The following is a 7761-nucleotide window of genomic DNA, read 5'->3' on the forward strand; positions in this document are numbered from 1 at the left end:
AGTGGTCTGTTTTCACAGAGCAAATAACCTAATTCCCCCAACAGACTGAATACATTTAGAAACATGGGTGTAAATAAATAAAATCTTTTTTTAAAAAGGCAGCCTGTGTGGCTTAGCGGTTTAGCGCCACCTTCAGCCCAGGGCGTGATCCTGGAGACGGGGGATCGAGTCCCACATCGGGCTCCCTGAATGGAGCCTGCTTCTCCCTCTACCTGTGTCTCTGCCTCTCTCTCTCTCCCTCTCTGTCTAGCTCTCGAATAAATAAATAAAATCTTAAAAAAAAAAATGGTGTGGGGGAAGGTGGACTATTAAAGACTAAAAGAGTTTTTCTCTAAGGGCGTCTGGGTGACTTAGGTTAAGTGTCTGCCTTTGGCTCAGGGCGTGATCCCGGGGTCCTGGAGCTCATCAGGGAGTTTGCTTCTCCTTCTCCCTCTGCCACTCTCTCACTACTCCCCACTTATACTCTCTGCTCTCTTTTATGCTTTCACTCTCTTAAATAACTTTTTTGGGGGGGTGCCTTGTTTTTTTCAGTCAGTAGAACATGTGATTCATGATCTCAGGGTTGTGAGTTCAAGCCCCACGTTGGGTGTAGAGTTTACATTAAAAGAAAAAAAAACTATTGTGGAAAATTTCAAACACACAGAAGTAAAGAGAATAACTTTTATATTCCCATTATGAGCACTTATGTACCCATTACCCAAAACTTTTTAAAGATTTTATTTTGGGGGGGCACCTGGGTGGCTCAGTTGGTTAAGTACCTGCCTTTAGCTCAGGTCATGATCCCAGGATCCTGAGATCAAGTCCCACATCAGGCTCCCTGCTCAGCAAGGGGTCTGCTTCTCCCCCTGTCCCTCCCCCTGTTCATGCTTGTGCTCTCTCTCTCTCTCTCTAAAATAAATAAAATCTTTAAAGAAAAAAAGATTTTGTTTATTTATTTTTTGGCTTTTAATTAGGCTCCATGCCCGATGTGAGGCTTGAACTCACAACCCCAAGATCAAGAGTCACATGTTCTATTGACTGAGCCAGCTGGGCACCTCCCCATTACCTAATTTTAGCAAATAGTTTCTTCCCCATATGTATAGTATTTATTTATTTATTTATTTATTTATTTATTTATTTCTCTATCTATTTATTTATTTATTATTATTATTTTGTATAGTATTTATTAATTCGGGTTTTTTTTCCTGGAATAATTTAAAGCAAATCCCAGGGGCGCCTGGGTGGTTCAGCTAGTTAAGCATCTGGCTCTTGATTTGGGCCTAGGTCATAATCTCAGGGTTGTGAGATACATACAGCCCCGAATTGGGCTCTGTGTTAGGTGTGGAACCTACTTAGGATTCTCTCTCTCCCTCTCCCTCTGCCCCTCCCCACCTCCCTCTCCCAAACCAACAAAAACCCTAGCAAATCCCAGAGAGGGACATCTGGCTGTCTCAGTCCATAGAGTATGTGATTCTTGACCTCAAGGTTGTAAGTTTGAGCCCCACATTGGGTGTAGAGATTACTTAAAAATAAAATCTTTAAAAACAAAACAAAAAAAATATAGGGGCACCGTGGGGGCCCACTGAATTGGGAACTGACTCTTGGTTTTGGTTTAGGACATGATCCTGGAGTTGCAGAATCAAATCCCTCATTGGCTCCAGGCATAGCTCAGAGTCTTCCTGGGTTTCTTTCTCTCCCTCTCTTTCTGCCTACCCCACCCCTCATCTCCCCTTACAGAACACACAGGTGGACACATGCAAGTGGTTTCTGTCTCTCAAATAAATCTTTAAAAAAATTTTAAAATAAAAATAAATAAAGCAAATCCTAGGTATGTCATTTCATGGTAAAAACTTTTTTCTTTAAATATATCCACCACACCCTTATCACACCTAATAAAATTAATTCCTCAATATCATCAAATGTCTAGTCCTCATTCAAATCTTGCTGTCTCAGAATAGTTTTCTTGAATCAAGATCATGAAGTACTTATTTATGTCTCTTAAAACTCTTTTGTTTATTTAATTTTTTAAAGAGTTTATTTAAGAGAGAGAACTGGTGCCTGTGCATGTGCATGGGGGGAGGGGCAGAGGCAGAGCCCAAGGCAGTTGCCTAACCCATTGAGCCACACAGGCACTGCCAAGTTTTTTTTTAACAATATATTGCAAGACTGAGGCGCCTGGGTGGCTCAGGGGTTGAGCGTCTACCTTGGCTCAGGGCACGATCCCAGGGTCCTAGGATGAAGTCCTGCCTCTTGCTCCCCACGAGGAGCCTGCTTCTCCCTCTGCCTGTGTCTCTGCCTCTCTCTCTCTCTGTGTGTGTCTTTCATGAATAAATACAAATAAAATCTTAAAATAAAAACCCAATATATTGCAAGAAACTACTTTTCTTATGTCATATTAAACTGCTAACAAAAGCACTTTCCAAAGGTCAAAACTTTATCACAACTTTACAATAAACATCTCAGAGACAGTATTTTTGAAAGATAATTATTTGAATAGACAAGTTCTATTTTTTTCTCCTTGTTTTGAAATCATTTCAAGTTCATTTAAAAAAATTATAAAAATAGTTCAAACGATTATCTTCATCCAGCTTCCCCAAGTGTTAATGTCTTATAAAACCTCAGTACAATTGTCAAAACCAGGAAATTGACATAGTATTGACAAATCTGCAGTCTTTATTCAATTTCATCACTAATATCCCCTTTCTGGGCTAGGATATAATCCAGGATTACACACTGCATTTAATTGTCCTCGCCCTTTCTTCAGAATAGTTCCTTAGTCTTTGTCTTTCATCTTCAGTCTTTGTCTTTTATGACCTCCACACTTTTGTAGAGTACTAGCACTAGCCAGCTTTTTGTAGACCTACTTCAATTTGGGTTTCTCTGATGTGTCTCCTGATTAAATTCAGGTTGTGTGTTTTGGCAAGAGTATCACAAAAGTGGTGTTGTGTTCTACTCAATGCATAATATCTACAGGAACCTGATGTCAATGTTTATTACTGGTGAAATTAACCTCAATCACTATTTATCAGGTAGTGTTTGCTGGATTTCTCCAGTGTAAAATTGCTTTCTTTGTCTTTGTAATAAAAGAGTATCTTGTGGGGCAATTCTTTGAGACTATGTAAAATATCCTGCTTTTCATAATACCTTCTTGCTTCCAGGAATTATTACCACAGAATTTGCCAAGTGGTGGTTTTCTATTACCGTCATTCCTTCTACATTTATTTTTTTATTTTTATTTTATTTTTTTTAAAGATTTTATTCATTTATTCATGAGACACACACACACACACACAGAGAGAGAGAGAGAGAGAGAGAGAGGCAGAGACACAGGCAGAGGGAGAAGGCTCCATGCAGGAAGCCTGATTTGGGACTTGATCCCGGGGCTCCAGAATCAGGCCCTGGGCTGAAGGCAGGTGCCAAACTGCTGAGTCACCCAGGCATCCCCTCCTTCTACATTTATTAATTGGTATTCTACTCTAAGGAAAAGCTTTCTCTCTTCTCTTTCTTTCATTCGCTCAATTTATTTATTCAGTTATTTATTTCTATCAGTATGAGCTCATAGATATTTATTTTATTCTATGGGTTATAATCTATTGCTATTATTTTGTTGCTCAAATTGTCTCGGATTGGGCCGTAAAGAATCTCTAAGTAATTCTCTATTAATTAGTTTGAATCTATTTTTTTTAATATTTTATTTTTAAGTAATCTCTACACCCAATGTGAGGCTTGAAGCCACCACCCTGAGATCAAGAGTCACATGTTGTACTGACTGAACCAGCCAAGTGCCTCTGAATCTTTTTATTATTTTATTGCCTTTGGATTTTGAATCATAGTTAGAAAACATTTCTCTACAGTGAGGTTAAAGAGGAGTTCATTCATGTTTTCTTCTAATCATTGTATAGTTTTATATTTTACATTTAGATTCTTGATCCACTTGGAGTTTATTCTTACATATATTATGGAGTATGGATCTAATTTTACCTTTTACTAAATGGCTACCCATTTGTCAAAGTACTATTTATAAAAAAAAAAAAAAATCTTTGCCCCAGTTAAGTAAGATACCACTTTTATCATATACTAAATTTCCTTATGCACTTGAATCTGTTTTTGGGTTTTTTATGGTATTCCCCTGGTCTGTTCATGCTCCAGTACTATATTGTCTTTTTCTTAAAATATTTTATTTATTTACTCATGAGAGAGAAAGGGAGAGAGGCAGAAACATAGGCAGAGGGAGAAGCAGGCTCCCTGTGCAGAGCCCAATGTGGGACTTGATCCCAGGACCCTGGAATCACGCCTTGAGCCAAAGGCAAGCACTCAACCACTAAGCCACCCGGGCATCCCACCTATACTGTTTTAATTGTAAAGGCTTTTTAGTTTTAAATTTGATAGGGCAAATCCTCTTTCTATATATTGTTTTTTTTTTTTTTTTTTTAAGATTTATTTGCTGAGGCTCCTGGTTGACTCAGTTGGTTGGCTGTCTAACTCTTGATTTCCTCTTTTTTTTTTTTTTAAGATTTTGTTTATTTATTCATGAGAGACACACACACACAGAGAGAGAGAGAGAGAGAGAGAGAGAGAGGCAGAGACACAGGCAGAGGGAGAAGCAGGCTCCTCACAGGGAGCCCAGTGCGGGACTCCATCCCAGATCCCGGGATCAGACCCTGAGCCGAAGGCAGACACTCAACTGCTGAGCCACCCAGGCGCCCCTGAATCTTGATTTCAGCTCAGGTCATGATCTCAGGGTCCTAGGATCAAGCCCCTTGATCTATAAGGGCTCTGTGCTCAGTGAAGAGTCAGCTTGTCCTTCTCCCTCTGCTTCTCCTCTCACTTGCATGCTCCCTCTCTCTATTTTAGAGGGAGAGAGGGAGAGAGAGTGCACATAATGCAGGAGTGGGAGGGGGTGGGGGGGAGAGAATCTCAAGCAGGTGCTCTAGCAGAGTGTAGAGCTCCATGCAGGGCTTTATCCCATGACCCCAAGATCATGACCAGAGCTGAAACCAAGAGTTGGATGCTTAACCAACTGAGCTACTCAAGTCCTTTCTGTATATTGCTAAGTAAGCCTCATTACTTAATAGCCACAATCCACTTAATGGGAAAAATAGTACCATTTCCTAACAAAGGAAAATAACTATCTTCTTAATTCATTATCATCATCATCATAACATTTCTATGATCATGATGCCATCTGTACTATTTATACCCCCTATGATGAATCATTTTATATACATTTTCTTATTTATTTATTTATTTATTTATTTATTTATTTATTTATTATTATTTTTTTTACATTTTCTCATTTAATAAAGCATCAATATCCAGGCAGATCTTGGGAGATGTTGAAAATACGATAAAGTGTCTTTCCTTTCCCCAAACTCAACTTCTCACTCCTGACACAGGAGGTGGTTTTGGTTATTTGAGGCTAACATCCCTGTTTGTCTATGTTAGTGAAAGTTTAGTAGGACCGTTCATGATCAGAGATATTAGAAATAGATGGTATCTCCAGTCTTCTCATTTCAAATGCAGAAATGAAAGCTCAGGGAGAAGTCATTTACACCAATAGATAGTTTAGAAGAAAAATCTAATCCACTGTCTTGATTTTACAGAGGTGGAATTTGAGTGACCCACCCAAGATCATGTAGTAATTAAAACAGCTTTGGGTCCTCACCTTGCATCAGGCACTGTGTTAAGTATCCTACATAGTTTACCTTACTTATTTCCATGACAACCTAATAAAAAGTTAAAAATTGTTGCCTCTATTGCATGGGTAGGAATACTGAGGCTGAAAGTTGGTAGAGTAGATCGTCCAAGATGAGTCAGACAGCTGGCACAATGCAGAGTTGGGATTTAAAATTGGCCATGTTTTAGTGTATCTGGCTGGATCAGTCAGAAGAACATGCGACTCTTGATCTTGTGGTCATGAGTTTGAGCTCCACATTGAGGGTAGAGTTTACTTAAAACCAATAATAAAAAATAAATAAAATTGGGTGGATTTATACTCCTAAATGCTAGGCTCCAGTGCTCCCAGCATGCCTCTAGCACCTCAGATACAGAGTTCAGGTGAGTAGACCCAAGATTTATATTAATCATTCAATCATTAATTAATTAATCATTCAAATCCTACTTGTTTATCAGGAATGGAAGTGTTGAAATTGTACACTCATTCATAAGAGTAAAGTAAAAGCAAATATACAAAAGAGTTTATACAAATGATTTGACAGTGTAGCAAGATGGTCCAAAGAAGTCATTATTTTGCAGTGATAGGTTTTTTTTTAAAATTTGAGTGTTAGCTTTAAACATGCATACAAAAAGACTGTTATGCATGAGTGTTTTTTTTTTTTTGCATGAGTGTTTTAATGAAATTGAAATATCCTGATATTGTGTGACTTTCCATATACATCTCTTAAAAAATGACCTTTCTTATATAACTGGGGCACCTGGGTGGCTCAGTGGTTGAACGTCTGCCTTTGGCTCAGGTCTAATCCTTGGGCTCTGGGATTGAGTCCTGAATTGCGCTCCCTGCATAGAGCCTGCTTCTCCCTCTGCCTATGTCTCTGCCTCTCTCTCTCTCTGTGTCTCTTATGAATAAATTAAAATCTTAAAAAAAATAACTGCAACAACCTACAATACCATTATCACACCAAAAATTTTACAATAATTCTCTGGTACTATCTAATACTCAGTCCATATTCAGATTTCCACTACTGTCCCTAAACTTTCAAATTTTTTTTGTTGAAATCTGAATCTAATCAAGCATCATGATTGCTTTTGCTGGTTTTGCCTCTTAAATCTTTTTTTTTTTTTTTAAGATTTTATTTATTTATTCATGAGAGACACACAGAGAGAGGCAGAGACATAGGCAGTGGGAGAAGCAGGCTCCATGCAGGGAGCCCGATATGGGACTTGATCCCGGGACTCCAGGATCACACCATGGGCTGAAGGCAGGTGCTAAACCGCTGAGCCACCCGGGCTGCCCTTAAATCCCTTTTAATCTAGAAAATTCCTAGTTTTCTCTTTCCCTTATGCCTTCTCCCCTTTCTTTTTTAAAGACTTATTTATTTGAGAGAGAGTGTACTCACAAGTGAGCAAGCAGAGGGGAAGAGCAGAGGGAGAGGGAGAGAAAGAATCCCAAGCAGAGTGACACCAGGAGCGGCCTTCCGCCCAGGGTGTGATCCTGCAGTCCCAGGATTGAGTCCCACATTGGGCTCCCTGAGTGGAGTCTGCTTCTCCCTCTGCCTGTGTCTCTGCCTCTCTCTCTGTGTCTCTCATGAATAAATAAATAAATACAATCTTAAAAAAAAAAAAAAAAGAATCCCAAGAAGACTCTATCCTAAGCTTGGAGCTCTACACAGGGCTTGATCTCACGACCATGAGATCATAACCAGAGCCAAAATCAATAGTTGCTTAACCAACTAAACCATCCAGCACCCCTCTCCCCTGTTTCTTCCTTTTTTTCTTCTTCTTTCCCCTTTTCTTTCATTCTTTCTTTCCCCTTTTTCTTTATTTTTAAGTGACATTTGCTTGTTGGAGAGACCTGGCAACAGAGGTGTATTATGTCCCTCTTTCTAGATATTTGATTATTTCCTCATAATGTCATTTCACTTGCTCCTCTATTCTCTATGTTTCCTGTATTTTAAGGGCTTGTTAGATTCAAGTTAAATATTTTTGGCAAGAATAGTTCATGGGTGATGCTGTACAGTATATATCAGAAGCTACATGATGTCAGGTGATCATACTGGCAGTGATGCCAAGACAAATCACTGGGTCAAGGTTGCAATAGACAGG

Source organism: Vulpes vulpes, chromosome 7, assembly GCF_048418805.1.
Source record: "Vulpes vulpes isolate BD-2025 chromosome 7, VulVul3, whole genome shotgun sequence".
NCBI classification, from domain to species: domain Eukaryota; kingdom Metazoa; phylum Chordata; class Mammalia; order Carnivora; family Canidae; genus Vulpes; species Vulpes vulpes.